Below are 19,980 nucleotides of genomic sequence, written 5' to 3'. Positions count from 1 at the left end.
CTGTACCAGTACCATGCAGTTTTTATCACAATTGCTCTGTAGTACAGCTTGAGGTCAGGCATGGTGATTCCACCAGAGGTTCTTTTATTGTTGAGAATATTTTTTGCTATCCTAGGTTTTTCGTTATTCCAGATGAATTTGCAAATTGCCCTTTCTAATTCGGTGAAGAACTGAGTTGGAATTTTGATGGGGATTGCATTGAATCTGTAGATTGCTTTTAGCAAGATAGCCATTTTTACTATATTAATCCTGCCAATCCATGAGCATGGGAGATCTTTCCATCTTCTGAGATCTTCTTCAATTTCTGAAACAAAGTTTGGAGCTGAGAAGGACGTAAGGACCATCCAGAGACTGCCCCACCCGGGGATCCTTCACATAAACGGCCACCAAACCCAGACACTATTGCATATGCCAGCAAGATTTTGCTGAGAAGACCCTGATATAGCTGTCTCTTGTGAGGCAATGTCATTTCCTGGCAAATATAGAAATGGATGCTCACAGTCATCTATTGGATGGAACACAGGGCCCCCAATGGAGGTGCTAGAGAAAGTACCCAAGGGGCTGAAGGGGGCTGCAACCCTATAAGAGAAACAACAATATGAACTAACCAGTACCTCCAGAACTCATGTCTCTAGCTGCATATGTAGCAGAAGATGGCCTAGTTGGCCATCATTTGGAGGAGAGGCCATTGGTCTTGCAAAGATTATATGCCCCAGTACAGGGGAATACCAGGGCTAGGAAGCAGGAGTTGGCAGGTTGGGGAGCAGGTTGGGGGGAACGTATAGGGGACTTTCAGGATAGCATTTGAAATGTAAATGAAGAAAATATCTAATAAAAATAATTTAGTTTACATACAGTTTTCCTCTATTAGAGAGTATGTTCATTTTAGGGCAGTGGTTAGTGATGTGGGAGCATTCACTTTTTCTTTGATTGATATATATGATATATGATATATGGAGAAGTACTGACAGTTGAACTACATAATGGGATGTATAATCTTACTAATCATCATGCTTACAAATTTCAGAGGTAGAGATTAGAGAGAAGGTAGGTAAATCAACGTTGGGTAGTTGAGAAGCCTGGAGTAGAAAGTTCTGAATTCCAAAGCTAATGGTCTCTTCCACAGTACCCTAGTATGGTGTAGACCAAGAGAAGTTCTGGTCATTGTGGAAATGTGTTCCCATTAGCAGAGTGACTCTTTAGCTCTTGAAATGGGACTAATGCTACTGAAGAAATGAATTTTTAATAGAGCACTGACTGTTCTTCCAGAGGTCCTGAGTTCAAATCCCAGCAACCACATGGTGGCTCACAACCATCTGTAATGGGGATCTGATGCCCTCTTTTGGTGTGTCAGAAGACAGTGACAATGTACTCACATACACAAAATAAACAAATCTTAAAAAAAAAGAAAAGTCAAGAAAGGACCCACATATAGAAAACTGTACTCCCATCCTTAAACCAGAGTCTAGGGTTTCTTTCTTGACTTTTAAGTCAATTGATCTCTCAGCTGGTCTTATTCTACAGTTTAACTTTGTTACATGAGAAACTTCAGGTAAACCTAATTTAGGAGTTTATTTGAGCAAGGAATGATTCATAAATCAGGCATTGCTTAACTAGGAGATGTTCAGAGAGCTCCACCCAGCAGTGTGGGCAGGCAATGTTTACAGAAAGAAACAAAGAAGTGCCATTACAGAAACAGCTGGTTGCTTGAGGATTTGAGGAAGCATGTGCCTTCAGTGGACTGGTCTGATCAGTTTGCAACCTGTGGTTGGCGGAAGCTTAGCTTCAGCTAAGTTTGAGCTGGCTCAAATTCAACTACCTGTTACAAAAATAAAACTTAGGTTGCAGGTTGTTTCTGTCCTAAATTAGGTTGCGGTTTACTGCTTATGAGGGCAGATTTAAGTAAAATTTAATTTAATGTAGTTAGAGAATCTGAAATTCATCTTGCTGGAAATAGTCAAATGAACTCTTAGTTGGATATGGTGATTCAGGGCCTCTAATCCCAGCAATTGGGTGGCAGAAGTAGAAGGGTTTATTTATGTGAGTTCAAGGCCAGCCTGGACTGCATAGCAAGGGACTTGCTTTCCCATCCCCATCATCCCCCGCCCCTGCCCTTGCCCAAAACGAGTAAATCTTCAACTCTTTGTTTTGAAAAAATATTAATTTATCTTTTTATTTCACATGCATGAGTGTTTTGGCTGCGTGTCACGTTTGAAAGAGTGACATGTGTGCCTGGTGTCTGAGGCAGCCAGAGAAGGGAGTCAGATCCCTTGGAGACTAGTTCCACACAGTTGTGAGCTGCCTCCTTTTGTCTCTCTGTTCCTTCTATAGCCCCAGTTATAGAAAACATTGATAGTGGAAAACTGGCTAGGTTTTGATATTTCGCTTTGGGTTTTCTATTAAGTTGAGGGAGTTCTCCATATGTATTCTTTTTAGTCAGATTCTTTTGATAGAATGATATGCTTTATTCTTTAGCTTATCTACAGGATGGTTTACATTGATTTATTTTAAAAGCGATAAACCAGCTTTGTATACCTGACATAGCCCACTTGATTATGATAAGTAATTTGCTTTGTGCTTTGATTGATTCAGTTACTAATATTTTGATTTTGCTAGTGACTTTTGCACTTATATTCATGGGCCCTATTGGTGTTTTCTCTTTCTTGCTGACAGGGTCTTAATGTATAGATCAATGTGGCCTTGAACTCATAATTGTCCTGCTTCAATATTTCAAGTGCTAGGATTGCCAGTGTATACTTGGAATTCTAGTAAAGCAGACTAAGTTTTCTTCCCTGAAATGTTTTCCAATCTGCCTTTTTGTTCCCCAGGTCACTTATTTTAAGGGCATTGCGTTGATTTACCTAATGTTACTGACTATTTTGTCAAATTGGAGTGATTAATGTATTTATGCACACAGATAATTGCAGCCACTGCTCTAATCACTTTATCCATGTTTACCCATTTAATACTCACAAGAATGCCTTTAGGACGGGTAGTAAATTGTTCCAGGAGGCTTGTGTCCCAGAATCAGCCATTATATTTCCAATGTGTGATTTCTTGTACTTCCTTAAAAATACTAAAACCAGTCATTTCCTGCTAAAGCCATAAGACATCTAGGAAGTGTAAGCCTGGGAGGATTATAGCTAAAAGAATGTGGAAAACATATCCACACTTTCATAGAGTTACATTGTTAGCACAATTTTCAAATCCATCTAAAGAATATGCATTTTTTGCTTGGTTTATGTTAAACGTTACAACTATAATTTTATGGTAAGTTTCAAAGACTGGGTGGGATGTGGAAAATGATTATATCTAATAGGTTAACCATTGCTGAACAGAAAGGGTGACTCAGTTTATCTTTTTAGAAGCCGAAATGTATTAGTCAGGGTTATTTAAGGAACGGATCTAACTGGATTTTTAAAATGCGATTTCTTAGAATGGATACGGTCCAAGAAACCCAATAATGGCTGTCTCAGGGCAGAAAGGGTGAGAATTGGGTAGTTGTTCAGTCCATGAGGCTGGATGTCTCTTCTGGCAATGAAATCTGGAGGATTCCTGGAGAGCTGCTAGTCTTTAGTGACTTTGGAATCCTGAAGAAATTGGCAGCAACAGGATAGGCAGATTTGCCAGCGAGAGTGAGGGCAAGCTGACAAAAGGCAAAATTTCCCTTTCATGCCCTTTTCTGTGGGCTGCCACCAGAAGGTGTGACCCAGGTTTAGGGAGGGTCTTCCTTCAAATAATATGATTAAAAATATCCCTCACAGGATTGCCTAGCAGCCTGGGTTCCAGATAATTCTAAATGGAGTGAAGTTGACAGCCAAGGTTTGCCTTCACAGATGTGTGTAAATCTTAGGTTAAAAGGTGAAACCCTTTGAGTGGAGGAAATGGCTCAACAGATAAGAGTTGATTGCTGTGCAAATACAAAAACCTGAGTTCAAATTCAATGAATCCATGTGAAAAGACAGGAGTGTGCAGAGGAGTGTGGTGTGGAGACAGGAGGGTTGCTGGGTCTTGGTGGCCACTAGCCTAGCTCCTAAATTCAGCAATTCCATGTCTTTTAGTATACTTGCAACCATCACTACAATCTTAGAGCATTTTGCTACCCCAACAAGAAGTAACTGTTCCATTAGCAGTCTCTGTCTGTCTCTTGCCCTTCTCTTTCTTCCTTCTGCCTCTCTTTTGAAACACTGACCTTTTTAATCTCTTCATCTAACACTGCTTCTTGCCTTCTCCTCTTAGAAAGCAAACCTTAGGTTTTGATGAAATGGTAGACAAAATTTCAAACTCCAGGCAAGCTCCCACTATCACCTTTCCATATTATTGAAATAGGAAAGTATTTCATCTTGAAAGCATTTGGCCCCTTGTTCTTGCCATAGATAGCTTACAACCAAACATGAACAGGATGAAGGAGAGGTTAAGTCACATTTATCAGCTAGGAATTCAAGTATCGAATGTCAGGAGCATGCTCAGATTTTACTGTTCTGCATCCCATAGCAGACATTCATCTTCTACATTGAACATCAGCAATACTATATGAACGGTTCTCTAATCTGCCTCTGTCTGCTGCTCTCTTCTTACAGATCCCAGATGCAGTTGCCAGATTTTCACATGCAGTTAGAATGATTTTCCACTTCACAAGGAACTTTTTCTAGTTGCTGCAGTGCAAGATTTAAACTTTGTGGAGTTCGGGTGTAGTTCTGCTGAGCTTGAATAGATAGAGGCTGAATAGTCCATAGAGGAAGTGTACTCAGATGCTTCAATGTGATTCTGATGACAGATTCACATCCTGGGACAAAGAACAGAGTGTGTGTAGACATGGTCAGGCTGTTCAGGCCAGACTCATAATTATGTGCCCTAGGTTTTGAGAGAATGGTTTATTACAGCTAGGAAATATTAAGAATTTGAGGACAGCCTGAAGGTATTTTTTTGTTGTTGTTGTTCAAAATTTGAAATAGACACTTGGTGCTCTACCTCATTGTGGCTTTGAAGCATTAGTTTCCCCTGCCTTGCTACAGGTGGTGTTGACTGCTTGAGTCATTGTACTGCTGTTTTGTTAAAAGTCATATATTGGCTTTATTTGAATTATCATGGATTTAAAATGTTTACCAGTGAATCAGAAAGAAACCCGAGGCTTTGACATCATATAATTTCATTAGCTTTCTTATTAATTTCATTAACTTGTATGTATGTTTGTTAGTTATATAGGATCATGTTATATAGGTGCTCTACACCTCGTGATCCTCCTGTCTCGGGCTCCTGAGTGCCAGGTGGATGGCATCTTGCTTGGTACCTTTTTGGTCTTTAGCATCTATTTTGCTGGTTTTCAATCGCTGTGTTCTGGAATGATTGCTTGTTATATCACGTGTGATGCAACTAGAGATAGTAACATTAGGTGTGTATTAATTCAGTCTCAAAAAAATCACATGTGCTCTCTCATTGGTGGGTTCTAGAAGTTGTGGGTACATATAGGTACTGAAAAGATGAAAAGTGAATCTGTATGGGGATCAAGAGGACTAATGGGAGGGGAGAAGGGAGACAGAGGGGTATGGGGGATATGTTCAAAGTACATTCAATGTGTGGCCTTACATGACTGTATAATAAAAGAATATGTTGAAAGCGTGGCTACCTATTTTATTTTAACACTTCCTCTAAGAGTATATGTTAGGAAGAAAATAAGAGTTGCCTTGTATAACTGTATTGAGTGTGTTAAAAACAAAGACATCACAATAGTGAAGCTTTATAAAGAATCCTAAAAACTACAATGGAATCTTAGAGATAATTGTGAGAAGGCATTACAAGGAATTATAACTTCTATATTAGTGGATATTATCATGTTTCAGTGTTTTAAAGATTTGTGTATATGTGTACTTGTGTTTAATGTTTGTAGTGATGAATACCTCTAACTCCTAGTATTGAGAAGGCTGAGGCAGGAAAATCATGAGTTTGGGAAAGATCATGTAGCAAGATGCTTCCCCAAAATAAAACAAAAAAGTTCCCTGGTGGACTAGTCATTAAGTATCTCTCAAAACAAAACAAAATAAATAAAAAACATTATATATGTGTCGGTAACAGATACAACAGGTTTATATACTTTATATGAGTACATAAAGTTTATATACTTTTAATGAGTTGATTTTGTAGTATATAAAGTATTTCCTAATACACATATTTTTCTGGATTCTTGTTTTTTTTTCCCCCTCAGTTTTTTCCATTTTTTTTTCCTGGCTTAGAAACGTGTTCCTTTTCAATGAGTATGGCTCATTGAAATAGTGTGACTGGAGGAGTTCATGGATGGGTTTATCTCACCATGAGCCCTGTAAGTTCAGTGTCACATTTTCATACTTTGTTTACATTTAGATATCCCATGACCACAGTACTTATATCTAAACCTCTAAGTCCACTGTTACTCTACATTTTAAAGCATGTACAGCAAAAGTCAGCACTCTTTTGGGGGGGGGGTGCAGAGATAGTGGTTCTGTGTCCAGCCCCAATATAACTCCACCATTATATTGCTGGGAGAGTACATATTGCTTCTATAAAGTGACATCTTTCAGATGCTTGGTAGCCTTTTAGATATGTGTACCTTTGGGGACCTGGGAAGTTTTACAGGTAGTTAAAATGAACAGAAGCCCACTCAGATGTAATTATTGCATGCTTTTTTTTTCATTTAAGGAATATAGAATATATATATGTATATATAAAATGAAAGTAAACTGGAATAATTTGAGAGTAGAAAGGGAACCAATAGGGGGAAGAGAAGGCCAAGAGAGGGTAATGGGGAGGGGCTAAATAGAGCAAGGTACATGCTTTGGATGTATAAGACCTATCATTTTGTACAATGGATATGTGCTAATAATTAACATTTTCTTAAAACTTTGCTGGGTATGTTGATGCATACCTGTGACTTCAGAATTTGAGAGACTAAGGCCATAGATCACACATTTGAGGCTAACCTGGACTACTCAGAAAATCTCTTGGTCTTGAGAAGATTTTATGCCCCAGTACAGGGGAATACCAGGGCCGGGAAGCAGGAGTGGGTAGGGGAGCAGGGTGGGGGGAGGGTATAGGGGACATTCGGGATAGCATTTGAAATGTAAATGAAGAAAATATCTAATAAAAAACTGAGCTAACATGGTGTAGTGTGGATATTTTTAAATTTTACTGCAAGAAAGTTCATGTTTAAAGTTTTCTCCTTTCGTACATTATATTCTGACTGCAGTTTTTCCTCCCTCCATCCCTCCCAGTTTCTTCCAGCACCTCCTATCTCCCTCAGATCAACTCCCCCCCCCTTCCCCCAATTTTCCTTCAGGAAAAAAAGCAGGCCTCCCAGGGATATTCCCTGAGCATGTCCTATCAAGATATAAAGACTGATACAGAACCTCGTATCACAGCCGGACATGGCAGCCTGGTAGGAGGAAAAGGGTCTCAAGAGTAGGCAAAAGAGTCTGAGACACCTTCTATTCCCACTGTTGGGAGTCCCAAAAGAACACCAAGCCACATAACTATAAGGTATATGCACACCACAGGGCAAAGCTCAGACCTAGACAGCGTCCACATTTGTGGCTTCAGTTTCTGTGAGCGCCTATGGACTCGGCTTAGTTGATTCTGTGGCCAGTGTTTTTGTGGTGTCCTTGACCCCTCTGCATCCTACAATCTTTCCTCCCCCTCTTTGGTGGGCTTCCCTTGACTCCATGTAGTGTTTGGCTGTGGGTCCCTGTATCTATTCCCAACAGTTGCTGGATGACACCATTCTGATAACAGTTGGGTTGGGCATCAATCTATGAGTATAGGAGAATATCATTAGGGATCATTTTATTTGGTCTGTCCTGAGCTATCAAACCTTTAGTTCCTGGCCATCCAGCAGTGGCCTGTAGACTCCCTCTCCTGCCCATAAATTGGACCCTGCATGGATTAGCACCACTCCCCCCCAAATTCTGTGCCACCATAGCTTTTGCTGGCATGATAGATTGTAGGCTGAAGGTTTTACAGCTGGGTTGATGTCCCAGTCCTACTACTGGGAGTCTTGCCTGGTTATAGAATATGGCTACTTCGGGCTCCATATCCCCTATTACTAGAAGACTTCACTAGGGCCACTTTTGTAGACTCCAGGGAGTTTGTACTGCACTAGGTTTCTACATCACTCCCCAAATGCCTCCCAATTCCAGATGTCTCCCTCAGTACTCTCTTCCTCTGTTTCACCCCTATCTTTGCCTGATCCCTCCTATTTCCATCCACACATACTCCCATTCTACCCTCAGAATCTCTTGATTCACCTTCCCAGAGAGATCCATGTGTCTCCCTTTGAGCTATCCTTGTTACTTGGCCTCTCTGGGCCTGTGGATCGTAATATGATTATCCTCTACTTAACAGGTAATGTCCACATATAATTGAGCAAATAGCATGTTTGTCTTTCTGAGTCTGGGATACCTTTCTTTCTAGTTCCATCCATTTGCCTGCAAATTTCATGATGCCATTTTTTTTAAACAGCTATAAGGAGTTTTAGTAGTAAATATTATTCTTAAAGAAGTTACAGAAACCAAAATCAGTACAGACACAAGAGGCAGGGTAACATGCACTGTGTTATGTTAATCATGTACATGCACTGTTATATTTGGAGGCATTCCAGAGGAGATAAAAATAGGAGCAGAGTTCTCTGAGCACTGAATAAAAAGCACAGTTCTCAGAAATGATGAGCTAGGGAGCGAGGTGACCGAGAAGACAAAACTCTATTAATAGGAGGCTGGATCAAAGAACAATAGTGTCCATTGAGAAATGAGCTAGCAGAGAAACAGCAGTGAAATGTAAGAGAAAACAAAGACATCTGCATAAATGGAAACTAGAGCTTGCTCATCAGTTTTCACAATAAACAATCTGACTAGGACTGGGAATGTGTCTCAGTTGTAGAGAGCTTGTCTAGAGATAGGCAGGCAGTAAGGAGAGACGAAGGGAAGCTTCTCTGGGAATGGGAAATGGCTGGGACAAATGGCTGTCTCAGAAGGATGCTAAATGTGCCCTTTGAAATTAGCAGGTCAACAAAGAAAACAGGACAGGAATCAGTCTACTGAAGCCAAGAAAGGGAACGTGGCCTTATTGAACCTTAATCCCAGGCCAGAACGCTTACCATCAACCTCAGATACTTTTTCAAATTCTGTCTGTAGATTGTAAATGATATTGTTTACACAAGAAAAATATGAAAGTCCCCAAACCATTACATTCTAAACTGTGTTAATCACAAACAGCTGCCAATAGAAGCTTAACCTCTCTCCCACTTTTGGTCATTTATATGCACTAATGAACTTTCAGGGTATTTGTCAGAGCTAAGTGTGGTAATGTATGCTTCAAGTTCAAGCACTCAAAGACTGATGAAGGAGGATAATGAGTTTGAGGAAGCCTAGGTTATAAAGCAAGTAAATACCTGACTTAAAAAAAATTTTTTTAGTAATACCTACTTAATCTTCTTAAATATGGAATGTATTTAAGGAATGGTATCAATATATTTTAGGGAAAACTCCTAAGCATAAACATGTCCAATAAGTGGTTTTACTTTCTGTACAGTCAGTTTGATTCAACATTTATTTGGAAGCCATCATGAGGTTGCATTAGATCCAGGAAATATAAATGATCTCCATTTATGCCAATTTTCCTGACAATGGTAGAATTTCATTCTTTGTGCCAATGATAGAATTTTGTTTGTTTAATGGATGAATAAAACTCCTTAATTTGACTATTTTGAATAGTTCTGCAATAAATATGGTTGTTCATGCATGGCAAACCTACTAGTTTTTGAGATGATTTTATTATGTAGCTCATGGTCTTCTGTGAGTGCTGGGTAACAAACACTGTAAGTTGATATGTTCTCCTGTAGTCCCCTGCTTCTGGCTGTTACACTCTTTCCATCCCTTCTTCTGCAATGATTCCTGAGCTTTGGAAGGAGAGAGTGTGGTATGTGTGTTCCATTTAGAGTTCAGCATTTTTCAGTCTTATATTCTCTGTACCTTGGTCAGTTTTGGGTCTCTGTGTTAATCACAATTTACTACAAATAGGAGCTTCTCAGATGAGGGGTGAAAGATGTATTGATCTATGGGAGTAACGAATAGCCATTAGGACTTGGTTTAATATTATGTGGATTTAGCAAAACGGTAGTGGTAGGTTCTCGCCTAAGGCTTATAACCTGTCTAGCTATAGGCTTGTTATTTGGCCCAACAATGATGCCTAGGTATGGGTTTCGTCTTGTTGAATGGGACTTAAATCCAACCAGATAATTATTGGTTTCTTTCATGATGTTTATGGCATTATTGCAGGAGTAGGCGTGGCTTGCCAGGCTAGTCATTATTGAAGCTCACAGAGTTCACAGCTGGGTATAACTGACGATTACTTTTCTGGTAGTTTGCTTATTACCTTTCAGCACTGTGAGAGCTAGCTAGTAGGGATGAAGTGTCTAGGTTTGTACTCCCTTGATTTCTCCATGTTCTGTGAGTCATGTATGAAGTATGGCCCTGCTATCAAGTTCTAGAGGACAGCCAAGAGCAATGACAATGGTCTTGTAATGTGTGAGGGTCTATGAAACATTCCCATGGAAGTCTCTCTCCATGGCTGGTTTGAATAAGTATGGCCCTTAAAGGCTCATATGTTTGAATGCTTAGCCAATAGGTGTTAGCACTATTAGCTTTGATGTTCCAAATGCTCAGGCCTGTTGGATCTCTCCTCCTACTGCCTATGGATCTGGATGTAGGACTTTCAGCTACTTTTCCAGTACCATGTCTGCTTGCATGCCACATGCTCCCTGCCATGATGATAATGGACTAAACTTCTGAAACTGCAATTAAACGTTTTCTTTCATATGAGTTGTGGATACTTCATTCCTCCATAGAATAGGGAACAAAATACCCATCAAAGGAGTTACAGAGACAAAGTTTGGAGCTAAGATGAAAGGATGGACTATCCAGAGACTACCCCACCCAAGGATCCATCCCATCATCAGCCACCAAACCCAGATACTATTGCACATGCCAGCAAGATTTTGCTGAAGGGACCCTGATATAGCTGTCTTGTATGAGGCTATGCCAGTGCCTGGAAAACAGAAGTGGATGCTCACAGTCAGATATTGGATGGAACACAGGGCCCCCAATGGAGGAGCTAGAGAAAATACCCAAGGAGCTGAAGGGGTCTGCAACCCTATAGGTGGAACAACAGTGTGATCTAACCAGTACCCCCAGAGCTCCTGTCTCTAGCTGCATATGTAGCAAAAGATGGCCTAGTCGGCCATCATTGGGAAAGAGAGGCCCCTTGGTCTTGCAAACTTTATATGCCCCAGTACAGGGGAATGCCAGGGCCAAGAAATGGGAGTGGGTGGGTAGGGGAGCAGGGCAGGGGGGGGGTATAGGGAACTTTCGGGATAACATTTGAAATGTAAATAAAGAAAATATCTAATAAAAAAATTTTAAAAAACGAAAATATCTAATAAAAAATGTAAAATGTTTCTCAGCTGCTTCTATATTATCTTTTAAGCACTCTATTTGTTTCTCTGTCCTATTAAAATAAGGATTGTTTTCTTGATTAATATTTTGAGTTCTTTAAATATTGAAGATTATAATCCTCTTTCTGGTATATCAGTGGTAAAACAAATTTCCCCATTCTCTAAGGTACCTCTTCACTGGTTTGAGTGTATTCTTTGCTGTATAGAAACCTTTTATTTTCATCAGGTCCCAGGTATTAATTGTTGGTCTTAATGCCTGTGCTATCAGAGTCATGTTAAAGTCTGTTCCTATGTCAGTGAATTCAAGTATATACCCTAATTTCTTCTCTATTATATTCAACTTCTCAGATCTTATTTTGAGGTCTCTGATACATTTGGAGTTTGTATGGAGGCTGAGAAATAAGGCTCTAATTTAATTCTTTCTACATTCATTCATCCAGTTTTAACAGCACCATTTGTTGCAAACGGTGTGATTTCTCCCATGTGCACTGTTTGCTTCTTCATTAAAAATTGGGATGTGTGGGTTTGTATGGGGGCCCTCAACTCTATTCCATCGATCAGTGATTCTGTTTTTATTCTAGTTCCATGCGGTTTTTTTTATTATTATAGTCTTACAGTATAACTTTGAATCTCTTGTAGAGGCCATGCTAATCTTTTCTGTCATTCTAGTTTTAATATATATCCTCTATCAACTGAACTGTAACCCTAGTTCCCCTTCTGTGTGTGTGTGTGTGTATATATATATATATATATATATATATATATATATATATAATATTTTGAACCCAGAGGCTAGCTAGCTATGGAGTAGTGTCTGAAAGTGTTTTCCAGATGTACTACTGTAGGTAAACAGAGTTTGTGCAGGCACCAGAGTATGTTAGCTTCCTTTCCTTAAGACACACACACACACACACACACACACACACACAGGAGTAACCTCGATTCTCAGGATTTTCAGGATTCTTCCATTTCCTTTTTATTTTATTTTTAATTTCTACAATGACAGCATATAGAGGTAAGACAAGTGGTAGAAGTGTTTGATAGTTTTTTCCTTGTGTATTTTGTGGGCCGACCGTTTGCCATTTTGTTTTCTTAAAGGCAAATTTTTGTTTTGGAGGCAGTGCCAAGGAGAGCTAGAATATTCTCTTGGGAATCACAGAAGACCCAGAACTCAGACAATTGGAGAAAAACTAAAAAATTTCAGATGTTTATAAGTGTACACTGGACCTAGAAAGCTCTGCAGTCTGGTGGGCAGATTAAATGTCCAAGTAATATAATCTTTTCCTGGGCTGTGGCCAGATTCTGACTTTTGATATTGATTAAGAAAGTATCACAAAAGTGGCATTGTCTCAGAGGTCATCACACTCAACTTGGAATCCAGGGCAAGCTCCAAAAGTCACAGTAAGCAAGAAGCTTTGGCACACCAGGTGCTATTTGAGTGCAATGGTTTTACACTTTCTTTGGCTTTTCCTACTTTTTCCATACCCCGTGAGACTGCTTAGCTGCTACAAATTTGTAGGAAAATTGAAAAAAATTCTCTCTGCTTTGCAAAGAGCCCAGGAACCACAGCCACTTGCTTATTGTTATCTTGAGCACTGTCATAACTAATGCACATTTATACAGTATAATGGGTTTTAGTGCAGCTATGAATATATACTTTAAAACCATTAAACCATGTAAATGAAAAAATGTAGGCTATGTGAATTACTTATTAGTAATTATTTTATTAAAATGATAAAGTTATATAGAATTATACAAAAAATGTCCTAATACTCCTATTGGGGGCTATCTTTTTACTATCTTGGCATGTCATTTTGTGCATTTGTGTTTAATTTGACAGATTCAGTTTGCCTAATTTTCCTTTGTGGTCTATGCTTTTGGTGCTGTATCAAAGAAATAATTATCAATTCTATTGGCATAAATATTTCCCCTACAGTTTCAGCTTTGTAGTTTTTAGCTCTTGCATTAGAGGTTTGATTGATTTTTCAGTTAATTTGTATGAATTTTTCAGAAAAGAGTTCAACTTCATTTGGTATGGTATAATTTGTACAGTATGCTTTGTTTATATGATGTTTATAAGACTATGCTAAATAGTCTTGGTCAGGTATTGTAGTACATGAATTTAATTCTAGTACTCCAGAAGTAAAGGCATTTAGATCACTATGGCTTTAACACTATCTCAGTTTATATAGCAAGCTCTAGGCAAGGCTACAAAAAAAGCAATTCTTGGCACACTTGTTGGAATTCAGTTGACCATAAATTTTAGGCTTTCTCATTTGGCCATTAAATTCGTTTAAATGGGTCTAAATGCATGTCCTTGATGCATGTCTATATTGATTCAATTATAATTATTTTTTTCTGCAAGTTTTGAAATCAGTAAGTATGAGATTGACAACTTTATTTCTTACCAAGATTGTTTTGGGGCTGGCAGGATATCTCAGCAGGTAGTCATATTTGTTACCAAGTAATCTGAGTTCTAGTGCCAGGACCACACTGTAGAAGGGGAGAACTGACTCCTAAGAGTTGTCCTCTGACTGCCATACATATCTTGTGGTGTGTTCTTGCCCCCCAATACTTAAATATGAAAATTTAAAAGATTTTGTTTATTTTGAGTTCTTTGAGATTACATTTTGATTTTAGGATGGATTTTTATATTTCTGTAAAATATACTTTGGGATTTTCATATGGTTTGTATTGAATCTGTAAGTTGCTTTAAATAGTATACTTAATGTTATTACATTTTAAATCCATGAACATTTATGTTTTGCATGTATTTATGTTCTTAATTTTATCATTATTTTGTAGCTGTATGTGTACAAATCTTTTGCTTTATTTAACTTTGTTCCACAGTATTTTACATCTTTGACTATTCTAAATGGAGCTATTTCCTCAACTTCACTTTCAAGTTGTTCACATTAACTATATAGAAGTACAGTTGGTTTTCATGCTTTGATTTGCTAAATCTATTAACTCTAATGCTTTTATTAACTTCTGAGACTTTCTATATATAGGTTCGTACCTTTCGTGGATGCAATAATTTTCCTTCCTCCTTTGTATTATGAATGCCTTTTGTTTCTTCTACTTGCTTAATTTCTTTGGCTAGAGCTTCCAATACTGTGTTCAGTAGAAGTGAAAAAATTGTCCTCAATAGTCTTAACTCAGCTCTTGACCCTATTTGCAATAATACTGACCAGCCAGGCAAGATGATCCACTGCTATAGTAATGTAAAAATCTGTTATGCAGTAACCAACCATTCCACACAAAAGAATTTATGTCCGGTACTGCAAACCTGGACAAAGCCCATGGCTGGGGTTATGTATCATAGTTTCTATTGGGGAAACTGCTGCTTTTGTTTTACTAAATGTGTCCATCATTTAAGTAACTCAATATGCTTGCCAAGTTGTCTTGTAGGTTGTGTTCATGACCATAGAATAGTGCTGCTGGCAGGATTGCTCAAGAAAGCTTCTTTATGTAGTCAGCACAGAGTGCAGAGCCTCAAACTCATTAAAATACTGAGAACAAATGGCTATCGAATGCCCCACCATAAATGAGACAGTTTTATTATACCAACCATGCACTCGAAGCATCATGGAAGAAGGGGCTGGAGGTCGGGAGAGACATGGAATAACTTCAGGCATGTTGTATCTTATGTATATTATGGCTGTTGCACTCTTGAACTCAGAGAAGCTGTGATTACTTGAGTAAGAACTGGACCCATCCACACCCTGTTCTGGAAATGGGAGGGGCTCATGATATCCTTCAGTTTCTGAGGATTCTAAACAGTTAACAGTTTATGAAGGATGCATAGACATTTTCTTCAGTGGTTTAGCTACTGGGAAGTGGGAGGGGCTCATGATGCCCTTCACTTTCTGAGGAATTCTAAACAGTTAACAGTTTATGAAGAATACAGAGACATTTTCTTCAGTGATATATAGAAAACCCTAATGAAACTCATTGGATCACATACACACAGAAAAGACATAAAATTATAAGGGGGGCATATTTGCAGAGAAGGAGACTTAGCAGGAGTTGGACAGGTTAAATATGATCAAAACAATATTAAGCATATGTACAAAAATGCAAATAGCAAGATGTGTGCATTTTTCTATGAAGACCTCAAATGTTTTTAAAGATTTACTTTTATTGTTTTAATTGTGTCTTTGTGTGGGTATTCACATTTGTGTGCAAATGTCCTTGGAGGCCTGAGGCTTTTGATCTCCCTGGAGCTGGAATTATATGTGGTTGTGAGCTGTCTGACATGGATGCTTGGAAGTGACTTGGGTGTCCCAAATGCCTGACATGGATGCTTGGAAGTGACTTGGGGGCCTCAAATGCCATAGTTTTCATAATTAAGTGTTTCCCAAGTAACTAATGCATGATGCTATAAAATTATACATATGCAAAAGAGTCACACATGGGTTGAGATCCATTAAAAATCCAAGATCAGTTTGGAGCTAGAGATAGGAAAAGGTCATCAACACAGTTTCTGATTTACACATTGCCACTAATCTTAGAGAAATTACTCTTTGTAAGATTTTAGTTGGCCCTGTACTTTGCATATAATTTGAATTAGTCTCTCAGAAGTTTTAGGTGCTGGAAGCTTGGTATTGTAATCTGACTATGTTCAGAATATTTAAGAGATGGTCTGAATAGAAGGCAATTAGTAATGGTGACATTACCTTTAGTAAGGCATTAATGAAATTCATAGAACCTTTACTGATTTTTTTTCATGAGATTGCAACCTGGAAACTGTTGGGCTTCCTGTCTTGCCATGCAACAGCTCCATTCCTCTTGCATAATACTCCTACCATGCTACCATCTTCTATATTGTGGTGTTGCTAGAATGCCCTTACTAGAAACTGAACAGATGAGGCATCTTAATTTTAGACTTCTAGCTCCCCAAGTGGTAAGATGAACAAACCTCTTTTCTTACATTGTCCCCAAACCTAGGTGGTGGTGTAACAGTAAAGTGTGGCAGCAACAAAGATTGCTGTAATTACCTGAAAGGTTTTGCCTTTTTCTTTTCCAACTAAATGTTTATGAGAGAATAAGATTTCATATATTCTCAACCAAAAAACAAAAATGCAAAACAAAACAAATCCCCAAATGTATCTCAGCAGACTGAATGCACAAGCAGATATGACAGTCTAAGTATTTTGTTATGTCAGATGTTAAACATATTTGCAAAATTACAACATAGTTACAATTCTTAATGTATTTCTCATTTTATAACATAAATTTGTTCTCATTAAATATTAATGTTGATATATAATTGTTTATACTATAATTTAAAATGAATTGGTACCTAAAATTAATGTCTTATTAATAGTTATAGTTTACATAAATGATGCTACTTGAAGCTAATTATATGAGAAATCTCGAAGCCATTATAAGTAAATTTTAAACAGGAAATTCATATTAGTAATGGATACGTAACATTTTATACCATTTTATCATGTGTATAGATTCAAAGCTGGGTGTGGTGGCACATGCCTGTAATCATAGCACTGCGGAAGTAGGGGCAGGGAGATGAGGAGTTGAAGGTCATTCATGGTTCATAATGAGTTGGAGGTCATCCTAGGCTATATGAGACCTTGTCTCAAAACAAAAAAGCATAAAATATTTTAGTTGTAACCAGTTTTCACAGCTGAATATTTATTCTATAAAACTTTATAGATTTAACTTGTTTTATATAGTTTGAACTACAAAATGGAAAAGTAGATTTCAGTCATAAGAATGTGGTACCCAGGGGCAGGAGAGTTGATTCAGTGGTTGAAAATACTTGCTACTCTTACAGAAGACCCAGGCTTTATTCCCAGCATACACGTAGTAGCTCACAACCATCTGTAACTTCAGTCCCAGGGAATCCAATGCCCTCTTTTTACCTCAGGCATCAGGCATGCATGTGTTGCATAGACATACATAACATAAACTGACAAAACATTCGTACATATAAATTAATAAATCTTAAAAAATATGTTTTAAAAATTGTGGTTACCAGTCAATCCAAAGCAACATCAGATTTCAGTACTGTACAGCTTTCTAACTGGTCAGTTAGAAAGAAATGGTCAGTTCTAAGTCTAAATCTCAGGAATGTTTAAAAAATGAGATATGTTACAGCTAATATTGAGAATATTAAATATCAAATATAAAATAATTTTAAATGTTCTATAATAGTATGCAAAAGAATTTTACCATATAAAATAAAATTTATTTTAAGTGAAACTGAGGGTAACCCCTTGGTCCTGTGGAGGCTCTATGACCCATGGTAGGGGAATGCTATGGTGCCAAGGCAGGAGTGGGTGGGCGGGTGGAGGATCACCCTCCTAGAGACAGGGGGAGGAGGAGAAGTGGGATGGGGGTTTGTGGAGGGGAAACAGGGAAGGAGGATAACATTTGAAATATAAATAAAGAAAATAACCAATAAAAAATGAAAAGAAGAAACAAAAATAGTATTCAAAAGTAATTTTACCTTATTAAATATACCCTAAGTGAACCTAAAATTATACTCTTTACTTCTTTATTGGTGCAATACAACAATCCTATTTGCAGATAGCAAAACAAGATTAGTATAGAGGAATACTTTTCCTCCAGCAACAAGAAGCGGTTAATTTTTAAAAGGGCAAGACATTTAAAACACACCAGGACTAACTTTTAACTTTGCCATTCCCACTGAGGCTACTCAGTTATGTACGGATGCTATAGCTTAAACTCGTTTCCAGAGACAGAGGTCTCTTCATGTTAACTGATTCTAACCTGGACATACATAACAAAGGACCAGCTGATAGTTTAACGTGAACCCTAAGTGCATGTTGAGATTTTTCATCAGAAATATTTTTTTCTAAAAGCTCCCCCCTTTTTATTGTTTTAGTTTTTTTTTTTAAACCTCTCTTCCTGGAGACAAAATAAATGACTCAGATCTTTATGTATGTCTATTTAGAAAGGGATGTGATTCTGGCCAATACCATTTTAGGTTCTTCGTTCTGGAAGGAGAATAAAAAACAAAACAAAACAAAACAAATTTCATGTCCAAAGAACTTTTTATATATTTTTTAAATTATTTTTTTAGCATAGTACTAGTCAAACAAGTTTACACCATTAAACCTTTTCTTCATACTTTGTGTATGAGGATCTAAGATAAGGATGTATGATTAATGGTACTTTGCAGTTATTTTGAAGTCACAGTTCATTAAAACTTCTTGGTATAGTAGGTTGGGTGTTCCAGGGCTGCTTATATGCATGAGGTACAGGTAAACTTGTTTCAGGCTTTTAGAGTAAGTATTCATAAGTATTAGGAGCAAGTGGTGTCACAGTGTTTAAACCAGTTCTACTTAAACCAGTTCCAGGGCTGTCGGTGGTGGTCCACTCAGTCAAAACTCGATTTTCTTCTGCAAGTATTTTAACAAGTCATCTATCCCCTGTGCAGAGCCCCAAATATTCTTCAGCATTGTGCACTCCCTTTCAATGGTCTGCTCCAAGTCTAACTTGGTGTTAAAGCGCAGTAAGGCTTTCGACGCTTCCAGGACAACTGCGTTACATGAGGTGAGCTCCTTGACTCTAATCATGATTTCTTGGTTGAAAGTCTGTGGCCAAAATACCTGGGAGACCAGGCCCTTCTCTAATGCTTCCTGGGCTGTTAGCTTCCGCCCACCCAGTAACATTTCACTTGCAGAAACGTGTCCCATAATCTTGGGAAATGTAAAGCTGGAACAACCATCTGGACTCTGTCCAAAGGTGGTATAGGGTGTTTGAAACCAAGCTTTCTCGTTAGCCCAAACAATATCACAAAGAGGTAATATAGATGCTCCGAGTCCGATGGCTGGGCCATTGACTGCTGCAATAATAGGCTTCTTAAACTGAATGAAAGCATTCACAAAATTTTTGACTGCTTCTGCCATCTTAGTGCTTCCTCTTTTCTTGTTCCTTATGAGATGGTGTCTAAAATAATCAAAGTCCAGGCCAGAGCAGAAGACGCTGCCAATGGCACTCAACAGTACTAGCTTGCTGTCATCAGCAGCAGCCTTGTCCAGGGCAATCTGAACTTCTTTAATCACTTCTGGGTTTAGTGAGTTATTTTCTGATGATTTTGTAGATAAAAAGATGTGGGTGAAGCCATCTTTCTTCCTTACCACAATATCCTTGAATTTAGAGGAGCCCTCTGTAAGCCTTACACTGAAACGGCGCTGCTTTTCAGGAGACATATCCTTGCAAGTAGGTCGCCTTTTTCTGGCCATCTTTTTTGTTACTGGTATCTCCATGTTAATTGTTTCTGTAGCTGGATGTTTCATGTTAGTTGTCGCCACAGATGGAGATTGTCCTGTAGTAGCACCAGTTAAAGGTATGCCCAAGTCTTTGGTTATAGGGAAAAATGAAGGCTGACTTCTGCTAGTAACAGCCAACTGAGTGGGAGGAGCAGTTATCACTGGGCTAGTCAGAGACTGGTTTATTTTGGAAGCTACGAAGTGTGGAACAGATGGAGATTGCCCTGTAGTAGCACCAGTTAA

General features: G+C 38.4%; 1 protein-coding gene and 1 pseudogene across 1 annotated transcript in view; one reads left to right on the top strand and one right to left on the bottom strand.

The window, feature by feature from the left end:
* Positions 1–19,980, top strand: part of Ophn1 (oligophrenin 1) — a 312,287-nt gene that overhangs the window by 55,697 nt on the left and 236,610 nt on the right. The window lies entirely within an intron of this gene.
* Positions 18,847–19,980, bottom strand: part of LOC110313687 — a 2,182-nt pseudogene continuing 1,048 nt past the window's right edge.

Source organism: Mus pahari, chromosome X, assembly GCF_900095145.1.
Source record: "Mus pahari chromosome X, PAHARI_EIJ_v1.1, whole genome shotgun sequence".
In the NCBI taxonomy this organism is placed as follows: domain Eukaryota; kingdom Metazoa; phylum Chordata; class Mammalia; order Rodentia; family Muridae; genus Mus; species Mus pahari.
The sequence above is the reverse complement of the archived record's forward strand: the minus strand, read 5'-3'. Positions and strand labels throughout refer to the sequence as shown.